We start from the raw sequence: 25,660 nt of genomic DNA, 5'->3' as shown, positions 1-25,660 counted from the left end.
AGAAGTAGGCTCCCTGCGGGGAGTCCAATGCAGGACTCAATCCCAGGACCCCAGAATCACGACCTGAGCCAAAGGCAGCCACCCAGACATCCCTTGAGCATCGGTCTTAAAGGCTGTATTGGGTCCTCACTTGTGATGAGAAGCTTGGGGAAGTCTCAGGAGAAAATTCTGCGTCTCCTCCCCCTTCCCCAAAACCTGAGGTGCGAGGCTGGGGGTGAAGGAGAGGAGGGCCAGGTGAGGCAGGGGTTTGTGTGGCTTTTGGGCTATTAACTGAGCTCTAAGGACATCCTGTGATCATTACCAATCTCAAGTCTCTGACTCCTCCCTCCCTATCACCAGGCTCACGGAGGAGCAAGGAGCGAGGAGCGGAGCGCTGGGAGCAGGGCTGTTTGCTTTGGGGTCATTGGAGCTGGGGGTGGGGGAGGGACCGAGAGGAGGCAGCGGCTGGGCAGCTCAGCCTGAGCAAGAGTGATGGGGGTGTGGGGCTGGAGGAGGTAGCGAAAAAGAGGAAATGATGGATGAGAAGGAAGACAGCCAGAGACAGGAAAACTGTCAGGAAAGGGTGGGGGGAAGGCATGGGGAGGCCAGGAGTGTGTTTGCCTCTCCCTCCTCCACACTGGGCTCAGCTCAGCGCATTTCTTGGGGATGCTGAATCCACACAGGAGCCAGGAAGAGCCAGGGCAATGATGCCTCCGACCCTTCCTGAAGACCTACTCTGTGCTATGCCCTGGGCTCGAAGCTGGCCCAGGGTGATCTGAAGACAGAGAAACAGGTGCTGGAGAGGCAGGGAAGGAGAAGCACAATTGGGGTAAGGGTGTATTCTGTCTGGTGGAGGAGGGGCCATGCCTGGGCTAGAACCCAGAGGGGGAAATGACAGAGATTTAAAAAGACAGACAAAACGGCACTTGAAAGGGACAGGGGCATGCCAGTGACAGAGAGAGGATGGTGACAGCGGTGACAGTGGGCACAGAGGATGGGGAGAACTGACACGTGTGCAGGGCAGGGCCCCATGAGCCCCCACCTCCACCCCATGCCTTCTGGCTACCTGGAGCCTCCCTGGCCCTGCCCCCCTGGACATGCTTCAGTGTGCCCCTCCAAACCTTCTCTGGATCCCTATTGCCTCCCACACGGAGCCCACCCTCCTCCCCTGGCATTCTCTCCACTCTCTCCCCTCTCCCTGCCTTGGCCCAGGCCCCCATCTGGGGCCCCCAGGACGCCTGTCCCTCTTGTCCTGTCCCTGTGCCAAGACGATTGCACAGTGCCCAGATCAACATGTTTTAAGACCCATGAGTCACACAGGAAAATCAATTCCTATGAGAAAACATGTGAACGAGCCCATCAAGTGGCACTGGATTTCCACTTGCCACTGTAATACAGTTTCTTCCTAAATGCAATCATTGAAGTATAAAGCGTAAGTTGTTTGAAGCACCATGTTAAGTAAGTGCGGTCACGGGCAGATAGGCCACAAACTCCAGGAGAGGCACCTGACTGAAGTGTAGGAGCCAAGGCCTCATCTGAAGCTCACTCCCGGGAGTCACCTCCTCTGGGAAGCCTTCCAGGATGCCCCACCCTCTGAGTCTCCTCTGCTGGCTCCCCAGGTCCCAAGGAGGGTGGGATGGGAGCCTGTGCGCAGCCCCAGAAGGAGGTGCACTGGCGCTGCATCCAGGAGGCCTGGGCAGAAAGAGAAGAGACACTGTTGCCCGCGGAGGGAGTGGCAAGGGCCCAGGGAACAACAGGGATGACATAGAAGGAGATGCGAGAGGCAGGATGTGCCAGGCCCAGCTGGCTTCCATCCCTTTTCCTCCTCAATCTACCTTCTTGCCTTTGCTCCAGACCTTGCTCTCACTCCTGCCCCTGTCCCCTTGTCCTCAGAGGGCCATCCAGGGCCAGGCTGCCCCCTCCCCCGGCCTCCACCCTAGTGAGGTGCGGGGTTGGGGGAGGAGGGGGGTTGGCATTCCGGGGTTCATTCTGGTCCCAGCCTTGGAATAGGAAACAACACACCTGGCTGTGACGCCCTCCCCTCCCACCCCAAGCCCTGTCCTTCCTGTCTCCCCTCTTTACCGGGCAGGTGGGGAGACCAGGGGCAGAGAGGGAGTTCACCCAGCCCAGGTCCCCAGGTGGCAGGAGCCATCTGGGAACCCAGAGGTCTGAGCTCCTGCACTCCCTGGCCCCCCTTCCCCTTCTCTCCCCCTCCCCCGCACCCCTCCTCCTGGCCCCAAACCTCTACTCTCTGCCTCTGTGTTTTCTTTATTTTCTTCCCCTCACCCCCCTGCTCTGCTCTGTTCCTAGATTCCTGTCTCATCCTTCCCTCCTCCTGCCTTCAGGAGACTTGCAGGTTCTCCATCCTTCCTTGTGGCTGAGATTCTAGTCCCTCCCTCCCCCTCTCCTTTCCTCCACCCCTCCCTCCTGCCCCAGTTCCCCTCTACCAGTCCTCTCTCCCTATGCCTCCTCTTCTGTCTCTCTGTACCAGACTCTTCCTCAATCTTCCTGTGCATGGACTTCTCTGTCTGTCTGTCCCTCCCTCTCCAACCCCCCACCCCCAGCTCTCCCTCCACTCTCCAGCCCTCTCTCTCCAGCTTCCCATCCGATGCCAGCTCTCCCGCCAGCTCCCTCTCGCTCTCCCACTCAGACCCCACACGCAGCCACACCCTCCCTTGCACACCCCTGTCATCCATCAGCCCATCCTCTTCCTGTCCCCTCCCCTGCCTCCCACGGGTGTGGGCACCTTTGGAAGCTGGGAGGGGACAGGGAGGAGGAGCTATGGCTGGGGAGCAGCAGAAGGTGGAAGAGAGAAAAAGCGAGGCGCTCCTCCAGCCTGGACCCTGAGCACCGAGCATGTGGTCACATATTATTTTAATAAACTCGGCACATCTTGCCCTCACGCCAGCTGCCGTACACCCTCTCTCATCCTGCAGATCTCATTTATTCCTCATTAGCAAAATCACCTGTTTGTCAAATAGGGACAGCTCGGTGAGACATTAAATTGCGCTGAAGCTGAGGGGGGCTTAGGGACCACTGGGGGGAGGGGACATAGTGGGGAGAAGGGGGAGGGGATGGAAGCAACTTTACTTAGGCTCTAACTTTGCTCTGGCCACAGAGACAAGGAGGTCCCTCCCCACCCTCCGTGCTTGTGGTCCCACCCTCACTCCAAGAACCAATATCTGCAGGGGTCATGATTTGGGCTGAAGGTGGAGAGTGGGAAGACTCCGATTTTCCAATGACACCAGCTGGGGAGAGTGGCAGCCAAGTTGCCTGGAGCAGGAGGGATTGGGCAGCCCACTCCCACCCGTTGGAGAGCTGGCGTGGGAGAGAGTCCTACAGCAGTGGGTTTGCACACAACATGCAACTGTGCTGTTCTCCAGCAAGGGAGATGGGTGTCTCATCTGGAGTCAGGCAAAGGTGGGTTCAAATCCCCGCTCAGCCTCCTCTGGCTGTGCAAGCTCCGGGAGGTCACTTCACCTCTCTGGGCCTCACTCTCGCTGTTGTAACATGGGGCTCATCGGTCCCTACTTCGTGGCATTGGTGGGTGATTATTCAATGTTACAGCACGTGGTCAACGGCCTATGCCTGGCCCCGAGGAAATGGTCAGCCTCCTCCTCTGACCATGTCAGCCTGCAGCCAGGCTGCAAGGACAGCTGTCATACCCGCACAGCTTCTGACCCATCACCGCCCTTTGATTCCTCCTTGACGCCCTCTCCCCCTTGGCTTTCAGGACCTCACACAACTAATCACCCAGTTCTTCCTTTTCTAAACCACAAGCTCTGTGAGGTCGTGGTGTATGGCCATTTGGCGCGCCCCTGCACATGGTATATGCCCAACTGTTTGTTGACCGATCAGCAGCTGGATTAACCCTCCTCTGGATGCCATCTGCCTCCAACACACTGACCCAGAGCCACCCAGTAGAAATACAAGTCACAAACATAATTTTTTATTTTCCAATAGTTTCATTCTTAAAAGAGTAAAAAGAAACAGATACAATTACATTTAATAATCTGTTCTATTTAAAAATGTATCCAAAATACTATTTCAGGGACGTCTGGGTGGCTCAGTGGTTAAGCACCTGACTTCAGCTCAGGTCGTGACCCCAGGGTTCCGGGATCGAGTCCCACATCAGGCTCCCTGCAGGGTGCCTGCTTCTCCCTCTGCCTGTGTCTCTGCCTCTCTCTGTGTGTGGCTGTCATGAATAAATAGATTATCTTTAAAAAAAATACTATTTCAACATATAACAGACTCTTTAAGCTCCTAATGAAATATTTTACATTTTCTTTTTCATACTGTCTTCAAAGCCCATCTTGTGTTATGCACATATGGTGCCTGTCAACCCAGACTGGCCACATTTCAAGGGCTAGACAACCGCCTACAACCAGAGACCATCATACCAAGGAGTGGCGGTGTTAGACTCTGTATGGTCATGGCCAGCAGCACCTCTTGGGAGTTTCTGAGGAATGCAATCTCTAAAATTTACCCCAGACTTCTTAATCGGAATGGGGATTTTAAATATTTATTTATTTATTTATTTATTTATTTTAAATTTTATTTATTTATTCATGAAAGACACAAAGAGAGGCAGAGACACAAGCAGAGGGAGAAGCAGGCTCCGTGCGGGACTCAATCCCAGGACCCCGGGATCACAACCTGAGCCAAAGGCAAACGCTCGATCACTGAGCCACCCAGGCATTCTGGGATATTTTTTAAGCATTTTATTTTGAGATATGTTCGATTCACATGGAGTTGTAGAAATAACATGGGGTGATTGTATGCACCCTTCATCCAGGTTCCCCCGGAGGTAGCATCTTGGAGAACTATAGTCCAAATCACAGCCAGGATGTGGATCCTCCCCCTCCTTATTCACATTTCACCAGTTTTGCTTTCTTTACTTTTTTTTTTCATTAAGTGAACTCCACACCCAACATGGGGCTTAGACTCGTGACCCCGAGATCAAGAGTCATGGGTTCCACCCACTGAGCCAGCCGAGTGCCCCTGGATTTCACCAGTTTTACTTTCTCCTTATTCATGTTTCATTTTTGCTCAGTGGCCCGTGTATTTAATTCTATGCAATTTTATCACCACCACAGTCAAGGGACAGAACATTCATCTGAAGGATCCTTGGTGTCCTGCTGGGGCCGCAGCCACCTCCCTCCTTGCTGCCTCCCTACCCTCTGTAGGATCTGCGCTGGGTCAGATCCCCAGGTGATTCCAGTGCACGGTAACTGTGAAAATCAAGCACGCAGAAGGTTTTCACCTCTTATTTTCTTTCAAGCCCTTGACTCACCTAAGGGAGAAAGTCTTCATTGAGAACTAGTATTTCTTTAACCCTTTTCTTACCCTGACTACCTTCCTGTGGGACTTTGAGCAAGTCACTGGGCTTTTTGGTGTCTCATGTTCCGCACTGCACAACAGGGGACCATGATGATGTCCATCTGCCAGGCATTGCTAAAGGGATGAAATGAGGTGAGGCTATTCAGTGCTTCCTGGACTGAGCCAAGGGGAAACCCTAGGAATCTGCCCCCCCCCCCAGGTTCCCGCTTGGAAGCGCCAGCTTGAGGTGTTCGTGGCAGCATTGTGTACAGTTGAGATGTCTGGAGACCACCTCATCCTACAACCAGAGGAAATAGGGGAGATCCAAGAAAGTATATTCATGCCATGGAGCATCTTGCAGTTTTTAAAAATTCATGTTCTAGGTGTCTATTGACTGTCAAGAGGGATCTCCGTGTCATTTTATTAATCTTTAAAATTAAAAAGAAAGATGTGGTTATTGCAAAAAGTCAAAGAGCCCAGAAGGGTATAATGTAAACGCAAAGCCCTCTCTTTCCTGCTCCCATTTCTTCAATCTCAGAGGAGACTACTGATCACAATTTTGTGCATATCGTTCTGGACAGTTTCTTTGCAGATATAAATATACCCGTGTGTGTGTGTGCATGTGTGTGTGTTTACACAAAGGGTGTCATGCTACATCTACTAACTGGCATCTTGCTTTTCTCACTCAACCTTATATGTGCTAGGTTGTTAATGGAGAAAAGCAGGTCACATAATGGCACATTCAGTATGATCCCAATTTTGTAAATATATGCATAGAAAAAGACTGGAACTCCATATCTGAAAAATAAATAACTAACAAATCCTAGTAACCAGCTGGGTTGGTGGGGGAGGGTGAATGATGCCAAAGACTGACATTCGATACCCAGTCCCTTGAGAGACAGGATGCTTCTAAGCCTCCGCCTCCAGGGTCTGTAAAATAGGATATTTTCTGTGGTTCTCAACCAGGAGCACGTTCCCCAACCCCAGGGGACATTTGGCAATCTCTGGAGACATTTTGCTGTCATGATTTGGGGGGTTGGGGGTGCCACTGGGGGTGCTGTTCAGCACCCTGTAGTGCACAGGTCAGCATCCCACATTCAAGAAGCATCCAGTTGGGGCACCTGGGTGGCTCAGTCAGCTAAGCGTCTGACTTCAGCTCAGGTCATGATCTCAGAGCCCTGGGATTGAACCCCATGTAGGGCTCCCTGCTCAGTGGAGAATCTGCTTCTCTCTCTCACTCTGCCTGCTTGTGTGCTTCCCACCCACCCACCCCCGCCCGTGAAATAAATAAATAAATAAATAAATAAATAAATAAATAAATAAATTTTAAAAAATAAGAAGTAACCAGTCAATAAGGTCAGGTGGTGCCGAGAATGAAAACCTTCAACATCAGAGCCCCTGTGCCCTTCCCAGGGCGGCTCTGAGACTCTAGGAGATGCCCAGAGAGCAGGAGGTTGATGTTACCACCATTACTATGATCACTATGCGGTGGGTGTTGTAATGGTCGACAGTGGTGAAGAGTTGAATATTTTTTAAAACTCGAAGACTCTCAACTCTACTCAAATTTAAAGATTATTAAAAACAAACAAACTGAGAGACGCGACTCGTTGTCCCAGCCCAAGCCCGTGGAAGCCACTGGACTGATTCGCCATCCAGGTGAGCACACGACTGTCACAACATTGGCTCCAGGGACCGAGCCTCAGGATGACCCCTCCTGTCCCTGCCCGAGGCCAGAGGCAGCAGGGTGAGCGCAATGTGGGCGAGCGTCCGCAGGCCTGGCGTGAAGCCCCAGCCGGCGGCTGACCAGCTGGCCGAGCCCCCGAGTGGGGCCCAGCTGCCCAGCCTGGGCCCGGCCCCCTCTCCCTTCCCCGGCTGCTCCCAGGGAGCAGGAATTAACACGAAGGCGTCCTTTGCACCTCCTGAGCTCATTAGCTCCCCAGGCTCATTCTCCTCCGAAAGCTGGAGTTCTGCTTGTGGCATCACGCTCTACTGCTGGGTCTGTGATTGTGGCCGGTGCCTCCCTGCGATCCCACCCGGGGGCCACTCCTTCCCATCTGCCTCCCTGCTCGGAACCCTTCCCCTTTGTCTTCTCCCCTCCGCCCTGCCCACCACCCCTCTTGACTCTAGTCCTCATTGGTTCCTCCTCCACCTCTTTCCTCCCTCTGTGGCTCTCCTGGCAGCGAGCAGGAACAGCACCAAGCCGCCTGTTCCTCCTCGTTCCTGAATCAGACCCTCATCCTTGAGCCCCTCGTGTCCCTCCCCACTCAGAGCAGTCACAGGCACAGAAGTCGGGAAACAGACCTTGACCATGGTCACTCTACAGATGTGAAAACCGTGGCCCAGAGAGGGTGAGACTCACCCAAGGTAGAAGGGTGAGTTGGAGAATCATCCATGCATTTGTTTGCTAAAAATTTATAAGGTCGTCTTTATAGTGTCAGACACTGTGTTAGACCCTGATGACACAGAGATGAGCAAGAGAGCTTCTGGGAGTGGGGAGGACTGGTTGGGCAGCCAGAGGGCTCCGTTTGGGCAAAGATCTACCCATGGGGAAGTGCAAGCCTTGCTTCTCGAATTCTCAAGAGCCCCAATAGTCTCCCCTATTGAAGCACCTGTCCCAGCCTAAATCAAGCCTCAACCACAGGCCCTGCCCTTGGAAGCTTTCAGGCTAGACCAAGGGTTCGGCAAACTTCTTCTACAAAGGGCCAGATAGTAAACATTTTTGGCTTTGCAGCCAGTCTCTGCTGCCACTATTCAGCTCTGCCATTGTGACATGGGAGACACAGACAAATGGGCATTGCTATGTTGAGATAAAACTTTATTTACAAAAACAGGCCACGGACAGATTTTGCTGACTCCTAATTTTTAGATTTCTTCTGGTCAATAGCCCTACTGATCTCCTTTTGTTTAAATTACCTGGGCTCATATTTACAGGAGAGGGAATGCCACCTTCACATTCCTCACTAGAGAGATGGCTGGGGGCAAAGGTGGATCAGAAGGCCCAGGCTTTGCGGACCAGTGGATAGAGGCCAGATTTAAAAGAGTCAAGCAGGGGTGGCCCCAATGGCTTAGCGGTTTGGTGCCGCCTTCAGCCCAGGGTGTGATCCTGGAGGCCCGGGATTGAGTCCCATGTCGGGCTCCCTGCATGGAGCCTGCTTCTCCCTCTGCCTGTGTCTCTCTGTCTCTGTGGGTGTGTGTGTCTCTCATAAATAAATAAATAAATAAATAAATAAATAAATAAATAAATCTTAAAAAAAAAAATAAAAGAGTCAAGCATGCTTGGTCATGGTGGGCAGCCCGGGGTACCCCCAGCCTGAGTTTGTAGGTGAGTCCTGGCTATGGGTCCACATTCAGACTGTTGCCCATGTTGCTGGGCTTCTCCAGCTCCTAGATGCAGCCGCCTGCAGCCTTGGAACCTAGAGAGATGGCTTCCAGTGGGGAATCCAAGGGCAGGCTTCTTTTCCTGGCAAGGTTCTTGAAATGAGAGACTTAGTCTCCCCATTACTAACTCCAGGAACCCCTGGTGTTCCCCAAGAGTGGGAGTTAATCAGAAAGTTTGGGTGCACATGTGTGCATGCACCTACACACACACACACACACACACACAGCATCCCCAGAATTATTCATTCACTCCCAAAGGAGCTGGGCCAACCCTACCTCTCACACCTGCATAGCACCATCCTCTGAACACAAGTCAGCTATACTGGGGTGGGCGAGGGTAGTGTACTGGTTAAGGAGGCTCTGAAGCCTGGCTGTATCCCCTTGTAGCTGAGAGACCTCAGGCAAATTATTTCATCTCTCTGAACCTCTGTTCGTCTTTTGCAAGACAGGAATTGCTGCAGCCCCCACCTTCCAGGGCTGGAATGAGGCCCAGATGAGCTCGCTGTATCACTGGTGACTGCATGAAAGTCTTTAAGCATGGCCTGGCTTGTAGCACAGTCAATAAACAGCAGTGCTATCATCATATCATTGTCATGTCATTTGATCAAAATACTCCAGGTGGCAGGCTGAAAAGAAACGTGCCTTCATTCCCATTCTACAGATGAAGAGATTGAGAAAAAGTCATACACCCAATGTAGCGGATGCCGTGATGTGCTGCCCAAACTCCAGACTGACCTTCATTCCCCAGATGCTGGAGTGGTGGCTTCTGAAGGTTCCTCTGCTGTCAGTCCTCCCCAGGACCTGCCTTGGCCTGAAAGGAGGCACCACACCCGCATCCCTGCTGCCAAGCAACACAATGACTGGTTGATGCAGGGCTACAAAGGCCCAGTCCCTTTTGCCTCCATTTGGGTGCCTCTGAAAGGCCACCCCAGCTCCAGAGCTCCTCTGGGATGGTCTGAGGCCACCACTGCAACTACAGCCCAGCCCAGTTGCTCCCTCTGCCCACGCTGCTCCCCTCACTTCCTCACATGTGCTTATTTCAAGACCACTCCCCAGTTAACCAACAGCATGAATCTCTCCATCTCAGGGTCTGTTTCCAGGGAACATGCCCTGAGACACCCAGTTAGTAAGTGCTAGAGGCTGGACTAGAGAGCCCTCCCTGCCTTTTCCTTTGGCAAGAATAGAGACCAGCTGAACACAAGGGTGGCTGGTTGTACTTTCCTTGTTAGTCTGGTCTTCCGTAGTTAGAAATAACATGTGCAAAAAATAATAATGATTGCAACAGGGACATGGTATTTCCCCGCTTCCAGGCTAGTCTAGCGCAGGAGCTCCCAGATTTGGGCATTTACTGGGATCACCTGGAGGAGGGCTGGTTGGTAAAACAGAGTGTCCAGGGAACACAGATGGAGAATCACAAGCTGAATGGAGAAAGGTACAAGGTCTAAATTCAAAGAGAAATGCATTTAAACCCTGACATCACCATTTGCATGCTGTGTGATCTCGGGCAAGTTACCTGACCTCTCTGAACCTCCATCTTAGTATGTGGGGAATGGATGTGGAGGGACCTACTTTGCAGGGCTAAGGCAAATTCCAAAAGATCATGAACATAAAAACATCCAGCACAAGTGTGCAGAACATGAGATCCGTAATTACACCCAGGCGCTGTGCTAGCTCCGACACGTGCATTAGCTCATTATTTTCATGACCCCTTTACCCTCAACTCCCAAGCCTGCCTCCTGCTGTCTGCCTCCTTGTCTTTCACTGGGGCATTCTCCCCATTTCTGAGAAGAGCAGACTGAGGAGGTGGCTTGCCCAAGGTCAGCGGCCCCGCCAGGGCTCAATTGTTCTTCCCAGGGCCCGGACTGGACTCCTCTGGCGTGAAGTCTTCCCAAACAAGGAGAGAATAAAGAGCTTTCTGTCCACACTAGAAGAAAAACAAACCCCCACCGCCCTCCATTCCCCGCTACGGAAATGATGGATTTCTGTTATTGTTGTTGTTGAAATCACTACCAGGGGAAATAGATCAAGGGACATTTTGCCGGCAAGAGAGCTCACTGTGTCACCGAGGAGAATGCACGTCTCCGCCACACTGCATTGCCTTCCCCCCTCCGCACGCTCCTTTTCCTCTCCGCCAGCCTCAGGGTGGGGGCAGGACTGTGCCCACGGGGACCAGGCCGGTGGCCCTGGACGGAGGAGAGCCAGTGAGGCCACAGTGGGGGTGGGGGGGCGCAGGGCCATCTTAGCTTGGCATCTCCTCGCTTCCCTCCCTCCTACGTGGATCTGGGGTGGGGGGGTCAGCCAGTTGAATATTTAGTCTGATTTCCCCCTCATGTAGGTAGTGGTAGATGGTGACTTCAGATGAGGAGGACACTAGGAAATGTGGTCTACAGGGACAGCTCCCCTGGAAACATGTCTGTGTTCCGTCAGAAAAGCAACCACACATCCCACATCCTCGGGACTATTTTGGTTTCAAAGGTCCGCTATTGCTGTCCCTATAAGAGACATACACTCCAGTATCCATAGAGAATATCTAAACCCACCGGAGGTGGGGGCCTTCATACACTGGTTCTGCGCTAGTGTAGACAGATCTACAGTGGCTCATCTGGTTTGCCTATTTCTGTCCTGGCCCACCTTCACCATCTGCCCGAAAGATCCGAGTGCATCTGGCCTCTGGATATTCCACCAGCTTCCCGTGCCCCTCCCGTCAAGCCTCAAGCCAGGGAGTGGAAAGAACAAGGGTTTTGCACTCTGTTTAAATGCCAACACACCGAATTACTCTCTGTGACTTTGGGATAGTTTTTTAAATCTCCATGAGCCTCGGTTTTTCCATCTGTAAAACTGGATCATCTACCCCCAAGAGTTAGAGGGGGAAATAGAATAATCATGTATATTAGATACCCAGAAAATAATAAGTTAACAATTATTGAAGTGTGGGGCACCTGGGTGGCTCGGTGGTGGAGCGTCTGCCTTTGGCTCAGGTCATGATCCCGGGGTCCTGGGATCGAGTCTCCCAGGTATGGGAGACTCCCCAGAGGAGCCTGCTTCTCCCTCTGCCTGTGTCTCTGCCTCTCTCTGTGTGTCTCTCATGAATAAATAAATAAAATCTTTTTTAAAAATCACATTTGTTGAAGTGAGCCAGCAATTGTTCTAAATATGGATGAATTTATTTAATCTTGGCGAGAATCCTAGGAAGAAGGTACTACTATCACCTGAATTTTCCAGAAATTGAGGTGCACAAAGATAAGGCAATAGGCTGAGGTCATGCAGCTGAAGGATGCATAGCTGGGATTCAAACCCAGACAGCCTGGCTGCAGACCCAGAGCTCTCAACCAGTGTGCCCTCTTCTCACACAGCAGGTGTTCAATAAAGGCTGGTTCATTTATTTCTTCTTTTTGCTTTTTTCTCCTCTTGCTCTTTGGTACCTGCTTAGGACCTGACCAAACCCCAGTCCTAAATCCAGATATTCTAAGACCCAAAGTTTTGACCTTGTGCAACACCCAGATGTTTGATTGAGCTTTTTTTTTTCCTATTCCATTGACTGAGCCTTCGTGGTCATTGACATGGGACTGGCATGTTCAGATTTACCCTCCAGGGTCCCATTAGGTTCTAACACCTCAAGGAATGATGACCCTGGAAGCTTCCCCGGGTCACGGTTTCAGGTAGCATATCCTGTAGTAAAAGTGTGTAGGGGCAGAGGTTCCCATGTTGTCTCTCCCACTCAAAACTTTTGCTTTGGGGCAGCATTCCCTGGAGCTTTTTTAAAAGATTTTTTCATTATTTATTTATTCATAAGAGACACAGAGAGTGGCAGAGACACAGGCAGAGGGAGAAGCAGGCTCCCACGAGGAGCCTGATGCGGGACTCGATCCCAGGACCCCGGGATCACGACCTGAGCCAAGGCAGACACTCAGTCACTGAGCCACCTAGGTGCCCCTCCCTGGGGCTCTTAAACCTCCCCTGTCTGATCCTTCTTTAGGCTCTCAGCAGAGAGCTTTGCTGGCTCAGCATCCCCCATGACACCCAGAAAAATGGCTTCGTCGTCAAACCTTAGCAATTTCTTCTCTGGGCAACATTTTAATTCCCAATAAATCCCCGATGCCCCACATCCAGGCCAATGTGGGCCTCCATACTCCCCACCCTGCACCCTGCTGAGGCTCCAGTGTGGGCATGTGATTAGGGGTTGACCAATATCTACCACCCTGGGAGGGATGTAAATGACCTTTGAGGAGGTCCTTGGTGGGGGACAGCAGCTTGGCAGGCAAGGAGGTTTGGGTCATGATGGGAGGTGGGGAAACATGCTTCAGAGGCAGAAAACAATCCAATCGGAGCAGGGGTTTGTGGGGGACGTGGCCGGATGGATGTCTGGAGACCCTTACAGGTCATAGGCTTGACTTGACAAAAGCAAGGAAACATTGCAGGATCTGAACAGATATCTCAGGGCTTCACTTTATGGTGATGGAAAAGCATGGGTTGCACCTGCCCCGGTGTGGCTTCGGGGACTCGCATGCAGCTGTTTTATTGGGAGGTGGTTCCAATGGGGAGGAGAGTAAGAAAATGAGAAGGGACGAGACAGAAGCAGTCAAGATAAGCAGTCAAGATACTACCAGGGCAGTTAGCTCCATGCCCACCTGGAGCTCATCATCTGGGGTGCTCAGGAGGCTGCATAGACTGCGCACATGCCTCGGGGCGAGTCCCGCCCACAGGATGGAAAGGCCTGAGGGCTTGTGTGCCATTGGTTGAGGGCTGCCTGTCAGCCTCCTCCTAGGGCCAGGGACAAAGAGCTGGGGGGAGTTAAAGAGCTTCCCCAAGTAGGGGAAAAGGCTCAGGAGGTCTGGACAGGCCCTGTCTGCTATAATATGCACTAAATGTTCATTGAATGAGTGAATGAGTGAATGAATAAATGAATGATGTTCTGTGTACCTGGTGCTGTGCTGGGCTCTGAAGATGCAGCAGTAACTTAGAACCCTACAGCCTCCTGCGAGTAGGGAAGGCTCTCTCTCTCTCTCTCTCTCTCTCACACACACACACACACACACACACACACACACACACACCAATCATGACATATTCAAGCACAAAGGCCCTCAGGAGACATTCACTCATTTTTAGTCACAGGTCCTTGTAGAGGATTAGGGTTATCATTGTTTCCCAAAGAACATCCCAGGGAACCCTACTCCTGGGAGATGTTCTGATGGGGAGTAAAAGAATGCTGTGGTCTTACCACGTGGGTTATATGTACACACTCTATTCATGGGTGCCCAGGACATGGTAAAGGCTCTGATAAGTCTTGCGGGAAAGAAAATGGTTTCACTTTGTTTGACCCAGGGTCTGTCAAACATATTTGACGTATTTATCCTCCAAAGTTCAAATTCGATCCAGCAAAACTGGGCCAAGCAGGTCACTAGAATCTTAACCCTTCTGAGCTGCAGGAAGATCACATACAACACTATCCAATCAAACTTTCTGCAGTGAGGGAAATGTGCTATGTCTGGCCTATCCAATGTGGCAGCCACATGGAGCTCTTTAGCACTTGAGATGTGGCTACGGGGACTAAGGAACTAAATTTTTTTAATTTTACTTAATTTAACCTGAAACAACTATATGTGGTTAGTCGCTAACTTACTGAACAGAATAACTACATTGCCTAATCTTTGCCTGATGCATAGTTCCCCCCATTGAGACTGAGCCAGCCAGGCACAGTGACTGGCACAGAAGGAGCCCTCCATAAATCATGGTCTTCCTCCATTTATTGAGTGCTTACTGTATGCCAGGCATCGCATCAATAGCTTGATTTAATCCTCCAGCAGCCAAGGGACAATCTACTTTTCAGATGAGGAAACTGAGACAGGGGGAGACACTAGATGATATGCTCCAACTCCCACAACCAAGCAGTAATGGGTCCAGGATTTGACCTGGTTCTATCTGACTCTTAGGTCCAGCCCAGACTGGCTTCTAGAACAGTCTTAGAACCAGCTCCAGGCCCCTCAAGGGGGTATGTCCAGGCTAAGAAGGCACCATTAAATGCTTGCTGACCATGTGGTGAGCGTTGGACTGGACCCCAAGTAGTCAGCGAGGCAGGGAGCTGCAAGGGTCCCAGGAGCACCCCCTTGGGGAGATCCCCATCTACTGGGAGGCCACAGGCGACTAGATGGTTCTCCACAACACAGCAAGATAAGAGCCCAGAGAAGAACCATCTCCCCATCTCCTCCCCATCACCCCTGCCCAGCCTGGCCCAGCCCCCAGCCTCACAAAGCCATGGGGATGCCCCCCTCCCCCGACGGCCGGGCCAGCTTCTCGTGCCCAGCGAGCCAGGGTACATGATCTCATACCTTTCATCCCTTGCCGGGTTCAGATAAATCTCCCCCCTCCTCTCCCTCCACAGCTGAAAGTCGGCAGGTCTAGCTAGGGTTTCTCCCACTTATGCAGCTCATGAATATTTAACAGCATCTGCCGTGGAGGCGATAAAGCCCTACCAATCCTTGACAAATATGGCCTAATCTTTTCAATTTCGGGGTGCAAATATGCCTTCTGAGTCCTGTTTGTCACCTAGATTAATGGCCCAGGGTCCCATAATCCTTTGGTGCTAATTCAAGTGGTGGCTGGCCGGCGTGTGCCTGCCAGGGGGATGCTGGGATACACACACACACACACACACACACACGCAGAGTGATTAGTCATGTGCGGATTACTTGTAGCATGTGTGCGTGTGTGGCCATCGCATGTGCAGCCTGTGTACATAGATCTGTATGTATAGCTTGTGCCTTCATGTGTCATGACTCTGTTCACAAGTGTTGGTGTATGTTTCCAGGGGGAGTTGTGTCTGTGCCTGTGCATGTGTGTGCATGCGTGTGTTTTGCTGCCTTCATACACTACTACTCTAGTATAGACAGAAATCCACAGTGGATTATCTCCTTTGCTGTCTCTCATTTGAGTGTGTCTCTCTGTCTCCCCCTCCCCGCCCCGCCACCCCCTGTGCATGTCTCTCTCAGCAAACCTTCAACATTTCACCAAAAGCTTGTGCTGAGAACACATGGGGCTCGCCCTCTCCATAGTCTTTTTTCCTTGGTCTATTCTCAGCCCAGCAGGAAGGAGCTGGGGAGAGAGAGCTGTGAGTTCCTTCCCAGTTGAGCCACCAAGAAAGATCCAATTCTTCCCCTTGGGTCACTAGCCTCTGCACCGTTCACCTGTGAGGACAGTGGCGAGTCAGGGAAGTAGCAGCGTGGCAGGCAGACAGGGCAGCCTCGTCCAGGATGAGGCCGGGAAGGAGGGAGCGAGTGCTCCCTGGGGACCCATGTAGGATGCCCAGCCTCACAGCACTTAAAACAAACCTATGTTCAAACATAAGGATAAAAGCGTCCCATCCCAAGATAGAAGCAAGTCTCTATCCCCTTGCTTGGACACTCTTGGATAAGAGTGTCCCCTTCACTCCTGGGACAATAATTCGCTAGCACCGAATAGAGAATTTGCACAGAGCACACCCTTTGTGCCTGGCCTTGTTCCATGCTGAGGACATTGACCTTGAAAACGATGGGGAAGAGAACCTGGAACCTAGATGCAAGGTTCTAACTGCTGGGGCAGGAAAAGTGGGGGATTCGGTAGGAGCTCCCAGCCTTTAGCAGGAACACACTTCTGAAAAATACAAGAGCTTTGTCAGCAAATTTAATGCTACCAGAACATACCTGAGAGGGGAGTGAGGCCCGTGAAGTGGGCTCAGTGGTTAGCACTGGAAGTAGATGGGCCACATTTGAATTCTTGCTCAGATACTCATAAGCTGCGTGGCCATGAGCAAACCATTCCCCTCTCTCTCCAGCTCAGTTTCCCCAGGTGTTAATATGGATAAGAACCAGCCCAGTTGCTGCTGGGGGAAGGTTGTGAGGATGACATGGCCAACCAACGGCTTGTGATCATTAGCTCTCATTGTTGTTGTTATACTATTATTACCTAAAGGCTGTGCTGGTGGTGTTCTCTCCTCCACTTCACCCTGTCCTCCCTCAAGGCTAGAGAAATGCCAAGACTTAGGGCTGCTTAAGGAGTTTGGCCCACAAACATCTCTCCTATGTCCCAGCCAGCAGGGAAGAGAGACCATTTCCAGACCCTCATCCCATTTGTTTATTTTCTAAAAGATTTTATTTATCTATTCACGAGAGACACACAGAGAGAGGCAGAGGGAGAGGCAGGTTCTCTGCAGAGAGCCCGAAGCGGGACTCAATCCCAGGACCCCAGGATCACTGTCTGAGCCGAAGGCAGCCGCTCAACCACTGAGCCACCCAAGTGCCCCCCTTCTCCCATTTGTAAGAAAAGTTTGGGTCAAGAAACCCTTGCGCCAGGGATCCCTGGGTGGCGCAGCGGTTTGGCGCCTGCCTTTGGCCCAGGGCGCGATCCTGGAGACCCGGGATCGAATCCCACGTCGGGCTCCCGGTGCATGGAGCCTGCTTCTCCCTCTGCCTGTGTCTCTGCCTCTCTCTCTATCTCTCTGTGACTATCATAAATAAATAAAAATTAAAAAAATTAAAAAAAAAAAAGAAAGAAACCCTTGCGCCTTTGCAACAACCCGCCTCCCAGTAACGGCTTCTTCCAGTCATCCCAGCACATCTGCCCCAGCACAAACAGGTCCTTTTCTCCATCACAGACCAGAGAGCCCCACTAGGAGTCTCAGACTCCCAGGATACAGGGTTTCAGGGGACTCAGGAAGTGGCCATAACCACAGTGAACAATGCTACTGCTCCAGGAGCTGGGAGAAATCCCTTTGACCTCAAGCAAGAAGCCTCCACAATACCACCTTGAAGGATGAGGGTTAGAAGTATGTTTCTCAGCCTTTTTTAAAAAAAAAAAAATAAAAAGATTTTATTTATTTATTTGCCAGAGAGAGCACAAGTAGGAGGCGCTGCAGGCAGAGGGAGAGGTCAAGAAGCAGACTCCCGCTAAGCAGGGAGCCCAGGACCCCGGGATCATGACCTGAGCCCAAGACAGATGCTTCACCCACTGAGCCCCCCAGGTGCCCCTCAGGCTTTTGATAAATTTGAAAATCTCCTTCCTCCCCATAAAGAGCCGCCCATAAACAGGTGAGAATTCCTGCTCTGCCACCCATGCATCCCCACAAACCAAAGAGATTCTGTTCACCCCTATATCTGGTAGTTTGTGCCATGAAAACAACAGGCTCAATTCTTTTCCCAAATGCTACTAATTTCTCAAACTGTACCCACCCTTCTCAGGCATTCTCACTAGCAACCAATCCACTCACATCCTGAATCAACAATCTCTAAGTTTGCATATCATGTCCCGGAGGACAGAAACCAAGGCCGGAGGAGCTCTGTGGGACACTCTGGGTATCCGCCCTGGAACTTTGAGAATGTCTCAAAGGATATACCAAAGAAAGCCAGAATATGGAAGCAATCATTATTTATTATTGAGGACAGGCGGCTTTGATGTTGCAAGATTAGAGCACAGTGGTTATGGCAGTCCATCCCCGAGGTGGCCACCTCGAGATGCCCCAGATATGCCCTGCCTTCTGGTGCTCATGGTTTGAGCACCCCTTGAGACTGGGCTGAACCTAGTGACCCATTTGTAGTGAATAGAATTGGCAAAAGATATGTCATTTCCAAGATTAGTTTGGGAAAAGACTGTGGTTTCTGTTTTCTCCTTCTCTTAGATCTCTCACTTTGGGGGAAGCAGGCTGCCCTATTTCGAACAGTGTGTGGAGAGGCCCATGTGACAAGAAACTAATGTCTCCAGCCAACAGCCAAAAAGAAACTGAAACCTGCCAGTAGCCACATGAGGGAGCTTAGAAGTGGAGCCTCCCCCAGTTGACCCTTGAGAGTCAACCATGGCCCAGAACAACAACTTGATTTCAGCTTGCAAGGGTCCCTGAGCCAGAAACCCCAGCTAAGCCCACTCTCAGATTCCTGACCCTCAGAAACTATGAAGTAATAAATGATCATTGTTTCAAGCCATGAAGTTTGCAGGAATCTGTTACACAGAAACAGATAACTAATACAGGGGTTGAGCATGGACCACCAAACCAGCCTGCCTAGGTTCAAATCCTGGATCTGCCATTTTCTTGTTGTGTAAACTTAGAAAAATCACTTCAACTCTTGATGACTCAGTTTCCTTGTCTGCAAAGAGGGCATAATAACAGTACCTTACCTCAGAGGGCTATTGCAAGGATTAAATGTACTAATATACATAAGGCATTTGGTACACAGAAAGCTTCTATAATGATTGGCATGACTCATATCCTAAGTCTCAGGTAGCTCAGGTGACATATGGATACAGGAGACCTGGGGAAGGCCCCATCCAAACCAGCAGTCTTCAGTACATAGGACAAACTTATTACCTGTACCACATCTGAAACACCCTCTAGTAACAACTAACTTATGGTTCCAGACTTAGCCATGTACACCACATGGGTCTCAGCATCAATCCTGACAACAGTCCTAAGAGACAGGCACTGTGGTAGATCATTTCCAAATGGCCACCACCAATCCCTTCCCTCCCTGTACACCTGCGCTGCCCTTCCCATTGGGAGGTGAGTCTCTTCCCAGGCTTGCCTTCTGACTTGCTTTGATTCATGGAATGCAACAGAAAGGATGTTCTGAGATTTTTCGAGCGCAGATCTTAACAAAACTGAGAGCTTCCCACTTTTTCCTCTTTGAAGCCAGATTCCATGTGAGAAGACGTCTGACAACCCTGAGGCCACCATGTTGCGAGGAAGCCCAAGCCAGCCATTATGAGCCACAGGTCCCATAAAGGGGGCACCAAGGTACCAGATGTGTAAATGAAACCTTCTTAGACATTCCTATGCAGTCCAGCTGCCATACAAATGCCACATGAGTGACCTCAGTAGATGCCACATTGGACAGAACTGCCCAGGTGAGCCTGGCTAATCTACAGAATTGTGATAAATAATAAATTGTTGTTTAAAGTCACTAAATTTGCAGGCAGTTTCTCTTATGGCAATAAATATCCAAAACAGGAACTGATGTTTTATTTTCTATTGTACAGATGGGTAAACTGAGGCTCAGAGAAATGAAATCACTTGGCCAAAGCAGCATAGCCACTGTTGACGGTACCAGAATTTGACTCCAGAAAGTCTGACTCTTATAAATCTAATCACTGTTATACAACCCCAAGGCCAAGCACGAATTGCTCCTCCTTCAGGAGGCCTTCCTAGCTTACTCTGAGGGTGCTTGTCATGAAGAACAGGCTTTGGCCATCCTAGATTATATGTATCTCTGTGACATTATTCCAGGACAGTGAATTCTTGATCTGAACCCCCTGCACACGGTAGGTGCTCAGAAAGTATAGGTTGGGTTGATTTGTAATGCATTTTATAATGTTCCAAACCCCTTCTTTCCTGTTGCCCATTTGGCCATCACCAAAACTCAAAGGAGGCACAGGACAAGGAGAGAAGGCCTTTCTGAGCTGATGAGGAACGTCAGCCAGAATCACAAAACAAGTGAATGGCCGAGCTGGGCCTGGAGCCTGTGTTTGCCAAATCCCAGGCCACTGGCCAAAGGATGCAAACAGATGATTCCAACAAAGAAAAGACAAATGACCTGGCATGTGGGCAATGTGTAGCCCATGGTTTCTCAATCTTGGCACATTTTGGGCCAGCTCATTTTTTGTTGTTGTTGTGGGAGGCTATACTATGAATTGTAGGATATTTAACAGCATCCCTGGGCTCTACCCATTAGATTTGAGTAGTATTATGCCTCCCTGTTTTGGAGGCAATCAAAAATATGTTCGGATATTGCCAAATGTCTCCTGGGGCTCGCGTTATCACAGTTGAGAACCACTGGTACAGTCCAACTAATCCTTGAAGAAGGTCAATTAAAACTTTGAGATGACGTTTATAACTCTTGTAGTATTTCAAAAAATCATAACCACCAATGCTTGCAATGTCGCTAGTAAATGGTGCAAGCAAGCTTCTCTTACAGCAGGATCAATTGGTAAAAGCTTGTGGCAATCCATCTGTAGCAACAAACATGGACATGTGTATGGCATTCAGTGTAGTAAACCCTTATATCAGTCAGGGTCTTAAAAATAGAATTCTTCCCAGGGCGCCTGGGTAGCTCACTTGGGTGAGCATCTGATTCTTGGTTTCAGTTCAGGTCATGGTCTTGGGTCATAATATTGAGACCCATGACAGGCTCCGTGCTTAGCTCAGAGCCTGCTTGGGATTCTTTCCACCTCCCTCTGTCTCCCTATATGCTTTTCCCCCTGCTTGTTCTCTCTCTCTCTCTCTCTCTCTCTCTAATAAAATAAATAAAATCTTTAAAAAATATATAATTCTTTTCAAGAGCATTCAAATAAAAAGATTCTAATGAAAGGGGATGGAGATGTGAGGAGAATAAAGAGAACCAACCAGAGGTTGAGGAACCCAGAGACTGGCAACAGTGGGGCGCTGTCCCTCCCCCAGTGCTGAAGAGGAAGAAATAGTGCTAGGCAAGTTCTGAGAGTGCTTGAGGAGAGATCATGGGACCTGTAGTCTGGAGGAACATCCATGATCCAAGACACAGTGCAGAAGCAAGGAGGGGGTGGGAAAAATACCCCAACTTCTCTCTCCTCTTGTCTCCAATCTCCTGCTGGAGCCTTCCTTTGGTCAAGCCCAATGTAAGACAAAAAGCAAGGGAGCCTAGGAAGTCAATTCAGCAGAGGTCAGTCTCCTGCGGTGCCAAGCATGGCAAAGGAAGGGAGAGAATAAATGGGGCCAACAGGTAACTAGCACCTCCCACTCGATGCATTAAGCCCTCCCTTGAAAATTTATTCTAAGAAAAACAATTCTTCGGAAGCTAAAAGATAGCTGCACAAAGATGTTCATGCAGTGTTATATATAATTCTCTAAATTTACATGGGAAACAAAAAGCTCACAATCTAATGTTCTATCATATAACCTGCCCCCCCTTTCCCTCTTCCACCCTGCCTGGACAGCTCTGCTCCAGAAAGAGGCTCCATCCCTTGCCCCACTTGCTCCTGGCATTTCTGAGACCTGGGAGGGAAGTGGAGACTTACTTAATTTTGATTCCGCTTTGTCTCTGGGATGTTTTCCCAAGGCTGCTGCATGTAGATCAAGACCACGTGTGTTTCTGGAGGGCTGAGAAACTTTCCAAGGAATGATCTCCTGTTGAATGGTTGCCAGCACGGAGCAAGGTGGAGAGGGGAACAAAAGCTGGGGTCTCTGGTTCGCTCCATTCTCTCCAGGACATCCATTGAGCAGAGACAAAGCAGACAAATTGCCCCAGCTCCACAGTGCCAAACATGCCTTAGCTTTGGGAAGTAGAAGCCCATCCATGATGGGGGAGGCACCTCTCTCCCTCCTGGAAGATGCTGCTTATCTTGGCTGCAAAACCAAGGCAGGCATACCCCTGACAGTACCGGGCTGGTACTCCATGCCCCATCACATACACTGTCTCTCTAAGCTTCATCCTGGCCTTAGGAGGTTTGTTAATATACCTGCCTTATGGATGAGGGAAGGAGGCTGAGAGAGGTTAGGTCACAGCCCAAGGACACACAGCTAGAAAGTGGCAGAACTGGGCCTTCATCGCCAGGCCATATGCTCTTAACCTCTGAGGTCTCCATACTCCCCCTCAATTCCTCCGTCATTTTCCCCTGCCCTACTCTCCACTGGCTGATCACCCATCCAAGTTTGGGCTGGCAGAGAGAAAGAAATAATTACTCAGTGTACCCCAACTTTGTGGCAAATACTATTATCAATCCCAAACTTCCCTGTTGACCCTGTAACCATAGGTCCTCCATTTCCCAAACCTGTCTCCCTCACACCATAGCCTATTTCTTTTAGAAAATAGTTGAAAGTAACCAAATTTCATTGCTCCCATTTATAACCATAATGATTCCATAAATATAATAGCAACATTATTTAGAAAGCTATTTTTCTTGTTAAAATCATTACTTTTGCTTAGCAGATATTCACTAAGTACCCACTATACACAAGCCCCTGTGGAAACTAGCTAGACAAAGTCTCTAACCTCATGGAATTGATGGCAAATTGGGGTTGGGAGAGAAAGGAAATAAATTACTATGGAATATGTACTTCTAGTGAGAAAAGGACAAGATACTTTGAGTGTTACTAATAAAAGAAGCTTAGTTAGAGAGAGAGGTCAAAGAGGACTCCCTGAGAGGCTGACGTCTCAACTGAAAAAAAAGTGAGGATTAGTCAACTTTTTCAAGAACCATGGGAAGAGCATTCAAAGGCAAGGGAACAGTAGGTGCAAAGGCCCTGAGGCCGAAAACAGTTTAATATGCTTAGAGGAATGGAGAGAAGGCCAATGTGACTGGAGCAATCAAATTTACAGCCCTTTGATTTGCTCATACATTGTGATCAGTTGCAAAAATGGACACAAAATCTTTGCTGCCCTCCCACCAAGAGATGGAGTCTATTTCTCCCCACTCTCTCTTAAATCTAGACTTGGCTGTGTGACATGCTTTGGCCAATGAGACCTTAGTAAATATGACGCAAACAGAGATTTTTAAAAGTGCTTGTCCATTAGGGTTTGTGCATAAGGAGTGGGTCCTGTATAGTAATGTACTTTGGAATCCTAAGATCACTATGTAAAGAACCCCAGGGAGGCCTGCCAGGAAGTGAGAGACCACATGGAACAGTGATGAACACCTAGCTGAGATCCTATGCATCATCACACACCCTCTTAGCCACCAGATATGTGAGTGAGGCCATCCTAGACCATCCAGCCCCAGTGGAGCTAAAACAAACCAGAAAAGCTACTGTAGCCATCCAGCCATTCCAGCCAACCCACAGAATCAAGAGCTAAATAAAATTGATGTTTTAAGCCACTGTGTTTTGGGGAAACTTGTTACATGGCAAATGCTAACTGCTATGCCCACCTCATCCGCAACCAAGGCTACCTTTTTTTCTTCTTTTTCTTGGAATAATTCTTCATGAAGGAAGTTTTCACCAGTAACCAGATTCCCTGAACAGAATACAGAGGCGATGAAATGAGTGCGAGGTGGTTGCTGGGCTCACTCAGAACCTGAATGATGCTCACTTATATGCATGTGGGATTTAAATTCCTACTTTGATTAAATTACAAATCACTACTTGTGTTGTGCAAAGGCCCCAGATCGCTTACTGGACTCTGATTCCAGGGATCCAATCTTTTAAGCACCTACTATGTGCCTGTTACAGTAAGCCACTCTAGAGATATAGAAAAAGCAAACAATACTCAATCTTTGCCTTCAAGGATTTGAGACTTATTCATAGGGTGGGGTGGGGGGATTAGGGGATAGAGCAAAGCACTTTAAAGAAACCTCAAAAAGAAAAAAAAAAAGAAACCTCAAACTGGTAGTTCAAGAGCTGAATTTTGTATTATGTTTAGATGACATAGTGTTTAAAATATAATAATTTTTAACCCTTTCAGTGGGCCATGCTATCCCAGATATATTCTGTTTGTCCCCTCAGGTCCATCCTCCACTTTTTTTCTAACCTGTCCTGGTCCCAGGAAGCTGACCCATGTGGGCTCACTAGTGGGCTCCCTTCCCTCTGGTTTACAGATGGAGTTAGCCAAGGGGAGACAGCAACAGGAGACTGCAGGGTGAGAAAAGTGTGAGGCTTTCCCCTGGATTCCTGCCCCCTGCAGTCTCCCTGCTCATCACTCTGGCCTGGGAGTGGTTTCTCCTCTATCCCTTTGGTTCCTCTCCACCCTCCCCACACCTTTGTAATTTGCCCCTTGTAAATAAACCCTGTTGGATTATCCAAACTTGAGGATGCCATCTATTTCCTCTGGGGACACTGTTGGACCTCTGTTGGGATTCTCAAACTCTCTCCCATTTGCCACAGTCCCCACCACTCCTTATTGCCCCAGGAGAGCCTGAATGGCCACCTCCATATATTACCTGCCTGGCTGCTCTGTTCATCTCAATTTGAGACTCTTCAGACATAAATTAAGCTAAATCCTGAGGCAAGAGGGATTCCATATGAATGGGAGGAGTCAGAAGAGACCTGAATGGGGAGAGGGTGGGGGTTGGATAGGATCTGCAAAGGGGAGAAAGAGAGTGTCAGTCACCACATGGAGGCATCAATCTCCTCTCCCCAGGGTCAATGTCCAAGACCAGTGAGGGCTGAGGGTCTCTCTCCTTTGCTGGGGACCCTCCAGGGTCTGGGATGAATAGGATCCAGTCCCAAAGATACAGCCTTGGGGAGCCCCCTGCTCCCCCAGCCCACACTAGCACTGAGCATTTGAACCCAGTGCACACCTGAGTAGAAGAAACAGGGCCTCTGTGACTGAGAAAACAAATCAACAAAAGGGCTGGCGGCCCTCCAGCTCTCCTCCTCGCCTCCCTGCCTCTCAGCTCACTCCCTCAGGTCTCCCCTCAGGCTTCTACATCCTCTTGCACCCTTTCTGACCTTCTTTCTCCCATTCCCTTCCTCGCCCTGGACCCCTTCCCAATCCTCTTTTGAATACCTCTGCCTTCTGTCTTACTCACCCCTTCCCTCCCCTTCCCAACCACTATTCATTTCCTTCCCCGGGACCTTTCCTCCCTGTCTTCCTTCTTTCTCCTATTTTCTCCCCTCTGCCTCTCCTAATCCTCCTCCCTCTCCATGCCCATCCAGGCCTCTGAGCCCCCCTCCTCACCCCCACCCCCGCCCCATCCATCTTTCCCTCTTCCTCCCCCCCACCAGCCTGGCCTCCCTTGCTTCCTGACAGGGAGCGGTTGGAGAAAGATGGATGGAAATGACACACAGGCTCCTGCGTGACTGCCACCCGGTGATGCATTGGGAGCCGTCCTGGCTCTCTGTGGGAGCCATACAGATGAGACAGTGACCCCTTGCCGTGCGAGGTCAAGGACATCCAGGGCAGAGGGCTGGGGCCTGGGGAGGGGGGCTGGGCCAGGGTGGGCTGAGCTCTCTACAGACCTCCACTTCCAGGATCCAGCAGTATGCAAGGGGTCCATCAGTACCCTCTGGGCTGTGCCCCTAAAAAGAGTACAACAGCACAGAGGGACACCCAGG

This window comes from Vulpes vulpes, chromosome 10 (genome assembly GCF_048418805.1).
Source record: "Vulpes vulpes isolate BD-2025 chromosome 10, VulVul3, whole genome shotgun sequence".
Taxonomy (NCBI): domain Eukaryota; kingdom Metazoa; phylum Chordata; class Mammalia; order Carnivora; family Canidae; genus Vulpes; species Vulpes vulpes.
This window is presented reverse-complemented; position numbering follows the sequence as displayed.